Source organism: Pinus tabuliformis, chromosome 8 (genome assembly GCF_031772625.1).
Source record: "Pinus tabuliformis cultivar Carrire ecotype Pingquan chromosome 8, CPIR1, whole genome shotgun sequence".
Taxonomy (NCBI): Eukaryota; Viridiplantae; Streptophyta; class Pinopsida; order Pinales; family Pinaceae; genus Pinus; species Pinus tabuliformis.
In genome coordinates, this window is record NC_142294.1 from 939,281,617 (window position 1) to 939,299,202 (window position 17,586).

The window sequence follows — 17,586 nt, forward strand, 5'->3', positions numbered from 1 at the left end:
TCATCTTGAAAGCATTGAAGGATCACATCCAACAAAAGAAGATTCAAAAGAGGAGATCAAAGAACCATGGGCTGCACTTGATAAAGAGAAGAGATCAGAATCAGAGATCGAGAGAGTTCCCTCATGGTTACCATCAAATCCTCCATGTATTCCAGAGAAAAATCGACAACAAGAGGAAGATCAGAAGGTCATGATAGAAGGTGACATGAAGAATGATCCAAATCAGCAAGATGACCAAGGATATCAAAGCTATATTGAGATATGGTTTCAGAAGGTCACTAAGTTGCAGCAGTACTCTCCTCCTCAGCTATGTTTTGTACTTTCAAAGTCAGATCATGTTGTCTCTGAAAGTTGGATAGTTGTCAAAGCATGCATTCCGAGCCTTTACATCATCTTGTCTCTAATCTCGATGTGCACATGGCTCCATTGGAAGTATTCTTATACTTGAAAATGATTTTGTTTTTCAAGTAGGGTAGGGTAGGAAAAAAAAAAAGAAAAAAAAGAAAAAAGAGAAAAAAGAAAAAAAAAAATGAAAAAAGAGGAAAATAGAAATCTAAGGTGAAAACCTCCTCAGAGGCGCCTTAGATTGGCTCATTGATTGAAAACCTCCATGAGGCGGTCAATGGGTTGGAAAAAAAAAGAGAAAAGAGAAAAAGATCTTTGGGTGAAAACCTCCCTTGGAGGCACCCAAGGCAGGCAATTAGGGTGAAAACCTCCATGAGGCGCCCTAGTTGTTTTTCAAAAAAAAAAGAGAAAAAAGAAAAAGAAAAATAAAGCTAATCTCCATTGAATAAGTTCATGTTGCAGCAATGACATTGCAGGTTAAAGAAGGACGTTTCATGACAGGAGGAGCACTCAAATCAAAGACAAAGGAGTTTTTGTGCCTTCTACATGAAGTTTCGTATCTTCTACAAGAAGCTTACAAAAAAGCCAAATTGATCTCCGAGGAGGACCTGAAGGCTTGGAATATGTCCATGAGGCCTACCCACATCCATGTTTCCATTCCTCACCACTTTTCCATCATTTTTTTCATGTCATTATGCTTCTTTCCTCAAAACTGTGTCTTCTATAGGAAGCCCTGTATTTCTACAGGAAACATCCTTTAGAACCTTTGGACGAGCCAAATCCAATTTCAAAAGTGAATCTGATGGTGGGAGTCTATTGGTTAGGCCTGCAAGCACTTGTGTGTCCATCCCTTGCCTTCATCCATCATTTTTTTCACCTCCTTGTGCTTCTCATTGTGCTTCTACAGGAACTTCCTGTAGAAATTGTGGGAAACTAGGCATGCATTTCAAAAAGTGGTTTGGCAAACATGCTAGCTTCCTCAAGGGTTCAGAAGTCCTCATGCAGTCTTCCAACTCATCCTCCATCATCTCCATACCTGCATCACAACCAAAATTCATTTTGTCATACCATGCAACCAAAATGCAAAGTGCCTTGAAGCAAAAACACATAGAGCAGAATTTGTTTTTGCCATAACTTGAAAACCATGCATCCATTTGACAAACCGTTTTATGGGGGATTGTACAAGGTTGATGAAAACATGCCTGAGCAGTTTCATGCAATTCCGATGCACGGTTTCCAAGAAATCAGCCTCCATCACCATCAACCATTTTTGCATTTTCTCCATAACCGTGCATCCGTTTCAAAACCTGTTTCATGGGGAGATGCACATGGGTGATAGTAGCCTACCCAAGCAGTTTTAGCCGATTCCGAGGCACGGTTTCCGAGAAATCGACCTCTGAAATCTTCAGCCATTTGCCATTTTTCTTGAAATCCATGCATCCATTGATCACGAATTTGATATGGGAGATGCATAATGATGGTAGTAACATGCTCACCAAGTTTCAGATCAAACCGATCTACTGTTTGGGAGAAATGGCAAAAAGAAGTCTGGTTTTGTGACCATGCAGCAGCAGCAGCTTGAACGGGCAGAGTTGAACGTGGAAATGATTGCATGCACTCAGATCTGGCCAGAGGACACCTGCACATGAAAAAAGCAATCAAGGATCAGCAGCCAAGCCATATGCAATCAGGAAAACTAAGCATGCAGGAGCAAAATCAGAGCAGGCAGCAGCAAAAAGCTCACGGCAGCCATTCCACTTCGAGGTATGTGACAAACTCATTCCTCTATCGCATAAATTTAATTCGAAAACTACATGAATTAATGGAATGGTGGGATTAAGCCACGAATTAGTAAGGTTCAGCTGATTGTCGTCCCTAAGAACTTAGCTGGCAGTCACGCAGCATGGTCATTCACGTGAAACTAAAAAAAAACACAGCCAGTTATGGATAGTTTAAACTCCAGTGAAACAAATGGTAAGAGATTACAGGCAGATGGAACTGCAAGGGACGAACAGTTTGCATGGGCTAAGTGCAGGTCTCTGCCACCTCACCACAAATCACGCAGTGAATAAAGGAACGCTCGGCTGAAGACTCACGTAATTGTTGTTTAGGTACACTTGCTAACTGTTGTTCATTTACACTTGCAAATGTTAAACTCACGTCCTTCATCAAGTTTTGGGCTTGTTAACAATTCTCCCGCATGCAAAGATCATTCAAAGGCGCAGAGACATCCTACAGGCGTTTCTACAGGATGTCGTCTACAGGAAAGTGCAGCAGAGCAGCGAAGCCTGAGTTTCTCTTCATCAAGTTTGGAGCTTGAAGAAAGGTGAAAATAGCTGAGGTGGATCATGCTATTTTATTGTTCGTTCACTTGCACGTGATATTGCAGAGGGTATGAAAGCCGTGGAACTGCTTTTAGAGCTTTCAAAGGATATGGCTGTGTGTGAACAGATTGGCAAGGTACAAGGTTGTATCCCCCTCCTTGTAACAATGTCAAATAGCGACAATCTTAAAGCTGCTAAGGATGCAAACGGAGTTCTGGAGAATCTCCCATACAGTGAGCATAATGTAGTGCAAATGACACAGGCGAACTATTTCAAGCCCTTGATACAGAACCTGAGAGAAGGGTCTGACACAATGAAGATTGTTATAGCAAGTAAGTTGTGAGAGATAGGTTTAACAGATGAAAACAACGCTGCATTGCTCAAAGAGGGAGTTGTATTTCCACTTCTTGAAATGATTTCAAATGTTAATTTGAAGTCAAAGTTAGCAGCCATTGGGGCACTTCAAAATCTTTCAAGTTTACCTGAGAATGCGTTACAAATGATCAAAGATGGGGTGGTCTGACCCATCTTGGACCTTCTATGCACACCACTGTCAACTATATTTACTTTGAGAGAAGAAGCTGCTAATACCTATGCAAACCTTGCTATGTCTACAGCATTGCCCCAAAGAACAAATGACACAGCAGCTGCATTATGGGGATCTGATGAGATCATATACCAGCTATTATCTTTAATAAATTGGACACCACCTTCAATACATGGAAGCACTGTTCGAGCATTCCATGCCATTTGTTGTGTACCAGTATATGTTCTGTTCTGCTTCTGTTATCAATTCTTAGTAGAGTTCAATAAGAATGCCATTCGATTTAGTTAAAGGCCTGGAAACACTCTTTCCCATCCAGATTTGGCATGCACTATCTATTCTCGGGTAGCTCATTGTACTTGTGTGCTTTTATAATACATTAGACTTGCCATTCATGTTGGATTCGTCAGCTTTCAGGCAGCACAGTTCAAGGAGAAGGAACCCTCGGCCAAGCAAGTAAAATCAGTGAAATTGGTTCTACAGGAAGTTAGCAGACTGCTTCTACAGGAAGACAGAGACTGTTTCTACAGGAAGCCAGCGAACAGTTTCTACAGGAAAGTCTAAAAAGCGGGAAGCCAAAGGAGAAATCGGCCGAGATGCTAGCCAAGGAAGTCACCAAGGCCATCAAAGACAAGGGGAGAGATTTGGTTGCTCAGAGGATGAGCAACACATTCAGTAGGGGGGTGATGATGAGCCCCAAAAATGTACAATTATTTGGGCTCATCCAACCTCCTAATTTGACTTGATCCACCATTCTCATTTGTTTATTGCATGTTAATAGAGTGAATTTGGTTAGTCATTATGCCAACAAGTCTAATGGGTGCTTTGTGTAGCCTTTTTGGTCAACTTGGAGACAAATTTGAAGGTCTTAATGAGCACTTGGCAGCCAAATTCGTGGGAGAGCAAGCTAGAGGATTTGTAGGAAGGTGTCCCCCTCATTTATGGGCCCTTACCTCGAATTCTCCACCATCAGCTCGGAGTTCAAGGGCCACCGAATGAATCAGCCCAAGGGCAGCCAAGCAAGTCAAGTTGGACTACTGTTAACTACAAGTCTTGGGCAGCCAAGTCCCTAACTTTTAGGAGGATTGTTGGGTCCTCAAATTGTATAAATAAGAAGGCTTGGGGCCTCATTTTGGTTAGCTGGTGGTTAGTCATTTTGTAGCTAGTTAGTCATTTTGTTTTAGCCATTAGTTAGCTAGTTTGTAGTTCGATTTTTATGCAATAGATTAGCTTTGCTTTCAGCTCATGTTCAAGTTCTCCAGGTGGACAGTTTTGATGTAACTTTTCATTTCTTGATTAATAAAGATGGATCCAGCTTTGCACCAGCTCTAAATCTCTCTTGGGAGGCTGTAGTTCTTGGGGTTGGGCCCATCTCAAGCGCCCAGTACCTCCCTTGTTTATCTTTATGTGTTTGCTGCGTTCTTGAAATAAAATTTGCTCTTTAGATTTAATTCGTGCTTTGTTACTTAGGTTTCTTTTGATGGTTCAAGTAGCTTTTCATGTTTATAATAGATTGGTAGGAGTTTGTTATGCATTTAGATCTTTTGGCATGTTCTTGCTCATGTGATGTATATGGTTCTCTTTTCAAACAAGGCTGCTGTTTACTCATTCATTAACAGTTGGATTGAGTTAGCTAGGACTTGGTTTGTTTGCAAGAATTCATTGATTTGTTTGAATAAGCATTGTGCAGGGCATCTCTATCACCTTCATCACCTCCTCGTTCATCTGAGCCTCGTTCAGGTCAGCTCCTCCATCACCAAGTCTGTTCCCTCATCTCCCATCTTCTCTTTTGCCAAGTAACCTTACCTTCTTCCCCATTGTTGTCTCAACTACCTTCAAGCCAAGTCAGCTTTCCACATCATCTCACCACTCCATCCATCAGTTCCTGGGTCACTTCAGACCCCAATCCTACCTCCATAACCATCCATGCATCTTCCCTCAACCATCCATCCTCAAAAATCCAATTCGTAAACATCTTGTAGAAGAATTACAGAACATCCTGTAGAAACTTCCTGTAGAAGCCCCTGCAGACTTCCTGTAGAAGTTCATGAACACGGTTGCATGTCATCCAGACTTTGTGAAACTCTCAGAAAGGATACTAGGGATCCCTTAGACTCTCTCTGTACCATCCCAACCTTTCCCAAAGCATTTCATCCCTTGATCCATCCCTGCACAGTGGAAAACTAGTTAGAAGCACATGCATGATAATTTCAACAACTTAATCAAAAATACAAAAAGATGTTTTCTTCAGATAGTGATAACTTAGACACATGAATTTTACCTTCCTAGAAGTAATGGCATCTATTTTCGTTGTTTGCATTCTTTCCTTTGCATCAGTAGGACTAGCTAGTAGAATTAGGGTTTGCTAGGGTTTGTGTTTCCTTTTGGCTTTCAGTTTCTTTTCGCAAGTAGATTAGTCTCCTTTGAGTTAGCTTTCGTCCATCATTCATAAAGCTTCTTCTGTGAGCCTATAGAAGTTGGCTTGAGCCCTAGCGGACTTGTGCCAGCTGACCAAGTGACAGCTGCGACAAGAGCTAGTACTTGTGCATACAACACCGTCGCTTCCAAGTTTGTACGAACTACCGGGTTGATAAAATTAGAGATAGGAAGCTCCAGGAGTTGTAGCATTATTGCTACAATACTGGAGCCCACCAGAACCCAGCTGTGAAAAGTTGCACAGTTCCTGGGAGGAAGACAAGGTAGGGTGTCGGGAGGAACTACTGGGGAATTTTCGTAGTTTCTAGGATGAGGAATGGGCAGGTCATCTGGGGGTCCAGTTGGGAATCTACGCAATTTCTCTGAGGAAGATAGAGCGGGCAACAGGAGGCACTGGCAGACATTTCTGTGTAGTTTTCTAGAGCAAGGCTAGATTTGGCTTTGGGGAGATGCTGGTCACAACTGCGCAATTTTGAGGGATAGTGTTAGGTAGGCAGTAGGGGCTTTCTCGAAACAATTGTGCAATTTCCAAGATGAGTGCAAAGTGGGGCAGCAGGGAGAGTTCCAGTTAAAACTGTGAAATTTTCAAGGACAGAGCAGAGCAAGTCAGGAAGGGGGCCTACCTGTCAGATCTGCGCAATTTCTTAGAATAGTACAGTCCTAGGGAGCAAAGGCCTGACTCACATAACTGCATAATTTTTGTAGGCAGTGTAGGACGGACAACTAGGCATGTCTGTGCAATTTTGGAGAGAATTGCAGCCCGGGGTCACAATGTAGTTCAGGTTTCCTGTAAACCAGAGGGAGGCTTGATGAGTGATCTTGCGGGAAGCGTAGATTCGATCGGACTTGTGGACGAATTCTACACAGTTCTAGGAGACTGTTGGCTTGCTCACTTCTAGGATTGTGCAGTGCAGGCTACCCCGGAGGACAATCCCAAGATATGCGCAGTTCTGGGCAGCAGAGAAGGGTCACTGGGAGCTGAGATTGACAGTGCAACTCAGTTAGGGTTCGGTTGAAGGAGGGTTGTCCGATCGAAATATTTTCAAGAAAAAATGGCTAAGTATAAGAGAAAGTGAACTTGTGCATACATGAAATTGTGGTCACACACTTAGCATGAATTGTCGACAATACACCTAAAAAAAACAAGACAAACATGTGCTCACTGAGACTATCTTAAAGTTTAAGAGCGACAAGCACGACACTTGAGATAGATCTTCGAACGAACGCGATGACACTTGTGCGACAATGCTTCAACTTTGTGTGTGAGTATGAGCGATGTTCACAGAGTGAAAATAACTCATGCACACTGTTATCACTCCAGGAAACTCTCCTAGGTTGCAGCACGGAGATGCCTGGTAACATATAATCTTCAATATTGTTTTCTGAACTATTGGAATGAATGATGGTTTGGATCAATCCAAATAACCATTTCAACACTATTCTCACTCAAGACATGCAAGAACACCCTCAACTCTACAAGGCTTTAGACCACTAATGCTCAATAGTTTGTAAATTCAATGAATAGATGGAGAATACCACCTGTACTAGTAGATGCATATATAAACACATATGAATGGCCAGCTACAGAAAGTAAAAGAAGCTTGCAAATCCAATTTATCAAAGTAGAGATAAGATGATAGTTATATGGGCTTAGACACAAAAGAAAACATGAACAAACTGTTCAAGTGCAAGCTTAGAATAGAAGAAGAAAATGGACATTGAACATATAACATCAAAAGAAGCTTGTATTGACTAGAATGAAGATGAGAAGCTTGAAGGAATAGAGTATCAGTAATCTCCAGAGGTTGAACCCTTGCTACATTTAGTTTTCAGCCCTTTATGGGCCTTTTACAATGCTCCTGAGCTCTCAAAGGCTCAGAGTCTTAATCTCTCTGACCAGTCTTGTTAACTGATTGATTCCCTCAATAGGCAAGCATGGCTCGGAGGTTTTCTCCTTCTGACAGAGGAATAACCACCTTCAGGTAGTTTGATGCATTGTCCGGGAGCTCTCTAAAGCTAGAGATGCCCCATGATGTTTGTTTTGATGAGCTGCGCTGTGGCCTTTGATATTTCTATTTGTTTTGGACAGTTGCGCGTGCTGTGTTGCGTTGTGCTGCTTCTCAGCCTCTTTGTTGGTTTGGGGATGAGCTGCGTGTGTTGTGGCCCTTTCAAAGGTTTAACAATGCATGATTTCTATTAAAACAGAACAACGCTGCCATATTGTGGACCTCTGTCAAAAACAATGACTGTTTCTGTTTTAAACAGAAAACACAGCAAAACTGAGAAATCCCGCCCTTGTCTATCCTTTTCGGACTTCAAAAGTCCTCAAAAATGGTTTATCCTTCTATCGGTCCGCCCTTTGGGTTGCTGTCGCCTATCGTAGGTTGCTTGGTCGCTTTATATTTTCCCCGTATCCTAAAATTCGTAAAAACACTAAAAACACTGAAAATTGGCCTTAGGCGGACCTGATATATATATATATATATATATATATATATATATATAGATATATTCATTTTCGAACCCTTTCGGGTCCGGGACTCATCGCTATTGGCGCTGCCCTGTGTTCCTTTGTATTTCGTTATATAACGAAATACACTGAAAATGCATTAAAACTGGCCCACCCGCGAACCTAAAATATTATCAAATGTTATATATACAACCATCGGGTCCGGTTATCACATCGCCCATACGAAGGTATAAAGGCTTTGCCCATTGGTGCTGCTCCGCTGCGATATAGCGATGCGATCCGATCGCAATCACTTATCGCTCATGCCGAGGGCCCTTTCTTAAATAGTTGATACCTTGCCAATGCGACCCGCCGATTCGATCATCGGAGATCGTTGATCGACGGTGTCTTGCGCCCATCCTTAAGTCATCCTCTTTGCAGCACCGATTGCGATTAGCCACTTAGATCTGGGCCGTTTATCGGCCAGATCTAACAGCTACTATTCTTTCAATGTTTAAGCTTGCGATTTTGGTTTTTTCATGGTTTTCAAGCGTTTTTTGCCTCCCAATAGTGTATTTCCGCCGTTCTAAGGGCTCTCCTCTTGCGTTGATTTTGATCATTGGATGATCTTGAGCAAATCTTGGAGACTTTAAGAGCATATATGGATCTGGTTTTTGGGCCTTTTGCCAGCGAGGCTAACACACACAAAAAAAAACCTTCAAAATTGTGAGAACAAGATCGCAAGCATGACATAGCAATCAACATGCCAAAAGATAATCAGTGGTTGATCAAGAAAAAATGGTGTAAGGACTCGACAAGAGCTCATGGAATGAGCCCAAGTGTTTGCAACCATCATGGGAAAAACCAACGAAGGCTTCAAAATTTTGATGCAAACCAAAATTTTGGAGGGTGTTGCAGCCGCTACAACACTAGGCAAATCCACTGTCAATCGAGGTAATCCTCCATGCCAGTGACATATCATGACCAATAAACCACATGCATATGCCATGCATGCCAAAACTAATGAGGAAAATAGACATGCAACTCAATACCTGCAAACAAAACCCGTTGCAGTTGTTGATCCTGATGTCCTCTTGTGCTTTCCTGCTCTTCCTTTTCCTTCTTTCTCCAAATTCCAAGTATGCCACACTCCTGCAAGAGTGCTCCAAGAAAACTCTAAGTGTCCAAGAGTACGAGAGAGAGAGAATATAAGAGAGCTTCACCAAAACCTGTCCAGACCAAGTTTGCCAATGGATCCTCAAAAGCCTTTTTATCAAAGAGGACTCTATTTTCTTCAATTTCCATGATTTTCCTTCAATTTTCTCCTCACATGCAACCTGTGGCCTTTCAATTTCCTTTTCTCCTAATTTCATTTATTTTCATAAATAAAATGCTAATAAATGCCTCATGCCTTTCTAAAGACTTTGCCATTACCTTTGCCAATTTCCTTAGCCATAATAAACTGAAGTGACACCCCACTAGGATGGTTTTTCTCACCATTCAGCTTGGAATATGTGTCTGATGACCATGGCCTTATATTTTATATTTACATGGATTTTTAACTAGGGCTGTTACATATTTCATATGTGATAAGCCTCCCCTAAACATCAATGAGGTATGGTTTTTATTTTGGTATCTATTTTGTTTATGTGACATGGTACACCTGCAAGAAGAAGAAAAGCAAAGATGACGAGAAAAATGGTAGACTACAGTTTTTGTGATTCTCCCTATAGATCAGTTGGGCAGCAAGGAGGAGAGCATTCTCCTGGTATAGCAGATACATTAAGGAGTTTGAGGGCAGAGATTAGAAGTTGCAAAGTGAACAATGACAGGTTGGTTGAGGCTCAAGAAAGACTTGCAAGGGCTCAGGAGAAGCAGGTAGAGGTCAATGCAATAGTTCTTCACAACTTGTCAGAATTGTAGAGATAGGGATAGTTGAGGATCAGTCAAGAGTAGGAAGAGAAAAGAAATGGAGCCTATGATAGTAGGTCTCGGTTGGGATATAGGTTGGATAGAGGGGGTACAATTAAAGGTGGCAGATCATTGGATACACATGATAAGATGGTTGTTATGTATGGGCATCATTCTAGTTCCTCATCTAGGAGACATCATCACAGACATCACAGTCATCATCCTTATAGGAGGGGTGAGTACATGCCTGAGGAGTTCAAGAAAGTAAAGCCACCTACATTTGATGGAGAGATGAAGAATAAGACGATGTAGAGGCATGGTTGCTTGGGATGAATAAATTCTTCAAATTGCAAAACTATTCAAAGAACATGAAAGCCAAGATAGCCACCTTCAGTCTCAAAGGAAAAGTAGATATTTGGTGGGAAGATGTGAAGAGTATCAAGGGAATTTGGGAAGAAGAGTTGATTGGGATGAGTTTGAGAGACTCTTCAAGAAGAAGTACTTGTCGAAGAGGTACTATGACAACAAAGCTAAGGAGTTTTATGTGCTGTATATGGGTTCTATGTCAAATGATGAGTATACTAGCAAGTTCCTTGAGATGTTGAGGTATGTGCCTTATCTCAAGGATGAGAAGTCTAAGATCTAGAGATTTATCAGTGAGCTACCAACAACATATAGAGACTAGATTCAATTTGACAAGCCTAGATCATTGGAGGAAGCCATCCGGAAGCTAAAGCATTGTTTTGAGTAGTCAAAGCATAAAGTTGAGTCTAAGCGTGACTTGAAAGGGAATGAGAAAATTAAAGGGAAGTGGCCACTGAAGCGAGGAAGACCTCAAGATGCATGTGAGAAATAAAAAGTGGTTCCTTGCAAGAAGTTCAATGTAGTTGAGAAGGGGCATGGGTCGCAACTCGGAGAGCATGATGGGCCTCCAAATCAGACATAAATTAAGCCCCATCTGACCAAACTTCAACACATTAAACCTATTTTTTTGCATTAGATAATCTATTTTTAACTTTAATATGTTTATTACGAAGGTTTATGGATAATTGCATATTTGTGCCTAATATTATTTATTTTTGTGTAATATTGTGAGAATATTGGGCAGATTATGAAGATTTGGAGGAGGAGATAATTTAGGGACTTTCTCCCTACTACAAGAGGATCAATATTAAATAATAAATAAACAAGATATTATGAAATTACTACACAAATTCTGGAGCTCCAATGATTGAGAAAATCTAGGGATGTGTTCCTTATCATTTAATGCAGAGTCTTAGTGTTGGGAACGAGATCCACTAATTGAGGGATTTTGGTGGGGGAAAGCTTCCTCCTTTCATGGGGAATTCTTCCTAATCATTTTGTATAAGTACCAAATCAAATTTTCCTCTAGGGTTTGATTTTTATTATTCTTCTTGTGGAGAGAGGTCATATTTTTGCTACTCCACTTTCATTTTTTGCAGGGATGTAATTGCATTGATGGAAATAATGAAGATTGGTGCCATGTTCAGCTTCTAAATATTGGTCTCATTCATAGGACTCTGAGTTTCCTTGGGCTTGGCCATCCCAGGAGACTCATATCCCTTTTGTATCATTTACTTTTCTTCTTTTCACTTCTTATTCACATGCATTTCTTTTTCTTGTCTTTTTTCTATTTCTGCATTTAGTATTAATGATTTCTTGTTGTATGATTGGGTTAAATGGTTGAAGTAAGTTATTTTGCAGGATCATAAGCATCATTTCATCATTGGAAAATTTTTGGAAGGTCATATTAATTGTTGAACTACTTGGATTAGTTTGCTTATTCCCAAATCTAGATTTCTGGAAGTCCCTTGTGGCAAATAACAATAAATTTCTGCTATTTTTTAGAGCATGATAACGAGCTTCAATCGAGTTGATTCCACTTGCATTAGATCAAAAAAAATTCTAGTTAATAACAAAATTTACCCCATTGCATTTGCACTTGATTAGGTTAGGCATTTGATAGATTTACTAGCTCACTAGTTCTCGAATTTATAGATTTTAGACTAGTAATTATGTGCTATTTTTTAACATGGGCTAAAAAAGGTCTTTTTGAGCAATTCCACTTGCAATGGAGACCTAATAAATCCTATTCAATAACAAAATTTGTCCCATCCAATTTGGATTTGATTTTCTTGGTCATTCGATGAATTATAAATTCTTGTAGTAAATCTGTAACATCATGTAGTTTCCTATAGTACTCTTCCAGCGTGTATATACTTGCCCAGATTTGCTTAAAAAATTGGTCTTGGTCCCTTAGGTTTGAATCATGACCTCTAGGATATAAATAAACGATTGAGGAGGGATACACACCACTTAGGACTTGCCTTTTTACCCATGCAAAACATCTCAATGATTTGGGTTAATAGACAAATTTATGAATTGGATAATACAATGATGATTTTCTTGATTGCCACATCCAATGAACTCTGTTAATGGATCTAATCTCTTTGAAATGTAATGGTTGACATTTATTTCATGATATTTACCTTATGCAATTAGAATAGGTTTCTTTCCTTGTGTTTTCTTTCTTGCATTAGGTTAAGGTTTCCATTTCGAGCATTTCATTTTCTGTAATTAGTTTAGGATTTGATTTCATTACATGCACTCCATTACATCATGACAGCAAAGAAAATACACATTGTATGCTACACACATAGTTCTGATACCTCTTAAGTTTGTATGAACCCCAGGTTTATAATTAAAGTTGGTAGCCTTCGGAGTTGCGACATTCTTGCTGCAATACTGAGGCTCATCAGAGCAGCGTAACAGAGGTGATGATAGGGGACCATTGTAGTGTTGGACATGTGGCAAAGATCATCACAAGAAGGATTTCCAATTATACCAGGGTGGTAGGCTTCAAATCTATAGTGCTCAGGAGGCGCAAACAATTGGTTATGTTGGTCATAAAATTCGTCGAATTTATGCAGTTATGGACAACAAGCAAGCAGATCATCAAGCATCCATTATTGAGATGGAAGGTAAGCTTTGTGGTCGAGTTGTTTCTATTTTGATTGATCCTGGATCTAATTATAGTTATGTTAATCCTAACCCGGTGGATAAGTGTGACTTGAAAAAAGAAGTGCATGTAGAGTCTTGGTTGGTGCAGTTGCCTATAGGTACTAAGAAGAGAGTTCATCACTCGAGAAAAGCTTGTGCATTTGAGCTTAATGGTATGCCTACAACAACACATTTGAATGTACTGCCATTGGGATCATATATTATGATTATGGATATGTATAGATTGTACCTTCATAGGACCAAAATAGATTGTTATGACAAGGCTATTGAGTGTCTGGCTGATAATGGGGAACAAAGAATCTTGCAGGGAAAGAATAAGCCTACATTAGTTATGATGGTCATAACTATGCAAGCTAAACGCAGTTGTAGAAAAGGATGTGTGATGTTTGGAGTCCATATCTCTAGTGACAAGGGTAAGGATGTTGAGGTTGAAAAAATATTCAAGAGGTACCTTGTATTTCAACAGTTTTGGGATGTGTTTCTAGCAGAGATTCTAGAGTTTCCTCCACACAAGGAAGTGGACTTTTCTATTGAGTTGGTACCAGGGGCAACACTATCATCAAAGGCACCTTGCAAGATGAGTACACTAGAGTTAGTAGAGTTGAAGTTGAAGCTGAAGGAAATTCCTGCTAAGGGATACATTAGGCCAAGTGTAGCACCTTAGGGTGCACCAGTATTGTTCGTGAAGAAGAAGGATGATACTCTCATGTTGTGCATTGACTACAGGTATCTAAGCAAGGTGACGATCAAGGACGAGTATGCACTTTCGAGGATTGATGACTTGTTTGATTAGTTGGAGGGAGAAGTAGTGTTATAGAAGATTGATTTGAGATCAGGATATCATCAGGTACGCAAAAAAGAAGAGGACATCTACAAGACTGCTTTCAGGAGCAGGTATGGGCATTATGAATTTGTTGTAGTTCCATTCGGTTTGGCTAATGCTCTAGCTACTTTTATGTGCTTGATGAATAGTGTGTTGCATCCTTATCTAGACAAGTTTTTTTTATTGTATTCATTGATGACATCTTGATATATTCTAAGAATGAGGAAGAGAATGCCAAGCATTTAGCAACAATGTTGAGATTGCTAAGAGAAAATCAGTTGTATTCTAAGCTTAGCAAGTTTAGTTTCTTTAAGATGGAGGTGCATTACTTGGGACATGTTGATTCCAAGGAAGGCATCGCTATAGATCCAAAAAAGATAAGGGCTATCATGGAGTCAACAACTCCTAGGAATGTGGATGAAGTTATATCATTCATGAGGTTAGAGGGTTACTATAGGAGGTTCATCAAGAACTTCTCAGACATTGCATATCCCATTACATCTTTGTAGAGAAAAGGAAATATATTTGAATGGACAAAGTAATGTGCAACAAGTTTTGAGTAGCTGAAGTAGTTGTTGACAAATTCTCCAGTTCTTAAGATTACAGATCCAGACAAAGGGTTCGTGGTGTGTACAAATGCTTGCAAGAGAGGACTTGGTGGATGCTTGATGCAGGAGGGAGAGTTGGTATGGTATGAATCCAGGAAACTAATGAGTGTGAGAAGAAATTGTGACTCATGATCTTGAGTTGAAAACTATTATCCATGCATTAAAGATGTGGAGACATTATCTTCTTGGTATGAGGTTTGTATTGATGAGCGACCACAGTAGGTTGATATATCTATTTGACCAACCGAATCTGAATGCCCGACAAGCTAGATGGTTGGCCATGATCAGTGAGTTTGAATTTGAGATCAGATACATCAAGAGTAAAGAGAATAGGGTTGTGGATGCTCTCAGTAGGAGAGTGCAGATGAACCATGTTACAACAGTGAGCTCGTATGGGACATATTTATAGGATCAATTCTTACAAGCATAATAAAAAGATGATAGGTAGAGGGAGCTTTGGCATAGGTTGCAACAATAGGGTACAGGTGATCAGGATGTGGACTATCATCTCACAACAGATGGCTTGGTGAGATTTAGGGATAGGATCTATGTGCCAGATGACACTGGGTTCAAGAAGATTACCTTAAGGGAGTTTCATGTCAAACCATATTCAGGTCACCCAGGATGCCAAAAGACATTGACTGTAGTGAATAAGTTCTACATTTGGTTGAATCTGAAGAAGGAAGTGGCAGAGTTCGTGGCCAGATATTTGGACTGTCTGCAGGTAAAAGCAGAGTGTAAGCATCCAGGTGGATTGCTTCAGCCGATTCTGATTCCAGAACGAAAATGGGAGGTCATTTCCATGGACTTCATTACAGGTCTTCCGAGGACATCGAGGCAACATGATTCTCTCATGGTTGTGGTTGATAGGTTGACCAAGGTAGCTCACTTCACTCCAGTGAAGATTACATATTCATCTAGTGAGGTGGCATAGGTCTTCATCAGTGACATCGTGATATTACATGGTGTTCCAAAGAAGATTGTGTTGGACAGGGATGCTAAGTTTACTTACAAGTTTTGGGGACATAGTTGGTCTTCAGTACAACTTATCATCCGCAAAGAGATGGACACATAGAGGGTCAATAAGATTTTGGAGGATATATTGAGGATGTACGTGATGCACCAATAGAGGAGATGGGAGGAGTACCTTACATTGGTTGAGTTTTCTTACAACAACGGTTACCATGAGTCACGGAGGATAAGTTTGTTTGAGGCACCAAATGGGCAGAGTTTTAATACTCCCACCAGTTGGAGTGATCCAGTGAATAGGGAACTTATTGGACCAGACATGTTGGCAGACATGGAAGAAGAAATGCAGGTTATAAAGAAGAAGTTAAAGGCAACACAAGATAGGAAGAAGAGTTATTCAGACAAACACAGGGCATTTAAGGAGTTTCAGGTTAGGGAGCATGTGTATTTGCACATCAAACCCAAGAGGAGCTCCTTGAGGATTGGATCATGTGCTAATTTGGCATCATGATATTGCGGGCCTTTTGAGATCCTTGAGAGGATTGGACCAATGGCCTACATACTTGGATTGCCTCCTACAGTGAAATTCCATGATGTTTTCCATGTTTCATTGCTTAAAATATATGTAAAGGATGTTGTTCATGTTATTGATTGGTTTGTATTGCAGGTGGAGCTAGAAGGAGAATTCCAGTCGAAACCTTAGTGTATATTGCAACAGAAACAACTCATGATCTGGAACAAAGAAATTGAGTAAGTTAAAGTGAAGTGGAAGCACTTTGGGCCTGATGAAGCTACATAGGAGATGGGTGATCATATGGGGGCTATGTATCCTTCATTGTTTGTTGGTTAAGGCAAAGCAGTTTTGGTATATGTACATATTCATGTATGATTGTAATTGTAAATACCACAATCTGCTGAATGAAGTAAGTTGTGCCCCAATTTGCGGGCTATGTATCCTTCATTGTTTGCTGGTTAAGGCAAAGCAGTTTTGGTATATGTACATATTCGAGCTATGTTATAAATCTCTAATAAGCGATATGGTTTTCATTTTGTCATGTTTGTCATGATGGTTTGGCTTTTGAGTAGGTTTTTCATTGTGACTATTGCAACAAGCTGGGTTATAAAGCTCCATGGGAAATATGTTTTGGTTTTCATTCGTTTTGCTTGTTGTAGGTGTCATAGAACATGAAGAACGGTGTTCCCCTAAGGGGGTCAGGTCTGTAACAACCCCAAGTTAGAAGTTCATGTGATAAAGTTAATAAAAGAAAAATAAGATCAAGGTCATGGGACACACATTCCAAGATGAATGTTGGGAAAAACATCATAGTGGGTGTTCATTTGGTTTATTATGGTTAAGGGGAAATTGGCAAAGGCAATGGAAAAGGATTTGAAAAGGCAGAGAGGCATTAATTGACATTTTATTTATGAAAATAATGGAAATTAGGAGAAAAGGGAGGCGAAAGGTCATAGGTTGCATGTGAGGAGGAAATTGAAGGAAAATAATGGAAAATGAAGAAATTAGAGGCATCAATAATAAAAATACATCAGAGCATCAGTTTGTAGCTTTTAGCTTTTTGTGAGGAAAGCAAGCAATCGAAGGAAGGACAAGGAAAGTAAGGATCAAGCAAGGAAAGGTTGGATCAAGCAGATTCAACAAGAATACTTGTAGGTAACAGATTGCATGTATGGTTTCCTAGCTGGTTTTGGCATGAGTGGCATATCCATGTGTGTATTTTGGTTTCTTTGTTATCGGTGGCATGGATTTTTCCGGGTTTCGATAGTGGTTTCAACATTACCTTTCCATTTATAGATAGCCATGGTGTGATGGGATTCTTTCTCGGTTAAGCTATGGATTGCTGGAAGGTTTTGGATCTAGGTGAGGTGGCCTCAGGAAAATCCCAAGGGTTGGGGTTGGATATGGTTTTCTTTAGGAATGCCTCAATCGGTGGGCGGAGACAGGGAAATTCCTCAAGGGATGGTGAAGGAATTCTGAGGCATCCAAGCTCGGTTTGGTTTTGTGATATCGGGACTGGCTAAAGTGAGATCACGATATGGTGAGGGTGGAGGTGGTTTAACCTCTGGATTCCCTTGGTTTTTTATGAATGGTTTCATTCCATGAGATCCCACATTCATGC

General features: G+C 40.3%; 1 pseudogene; it reads left to right on the forward strand.

Annotated features, from left to right (window-relative positions):
- Positions 1-2,288: 2,288 nt before the first annotated feature.
- The window catches only part of LOC149238590 (G-type lectin S-receptor-like serine/threonine-protein kinase At1g34300 pseudogene), a 68,732-nt pseudogene continuing 53,434 nt past the window's right edge, over positions 2,289-17,586 (forward strand).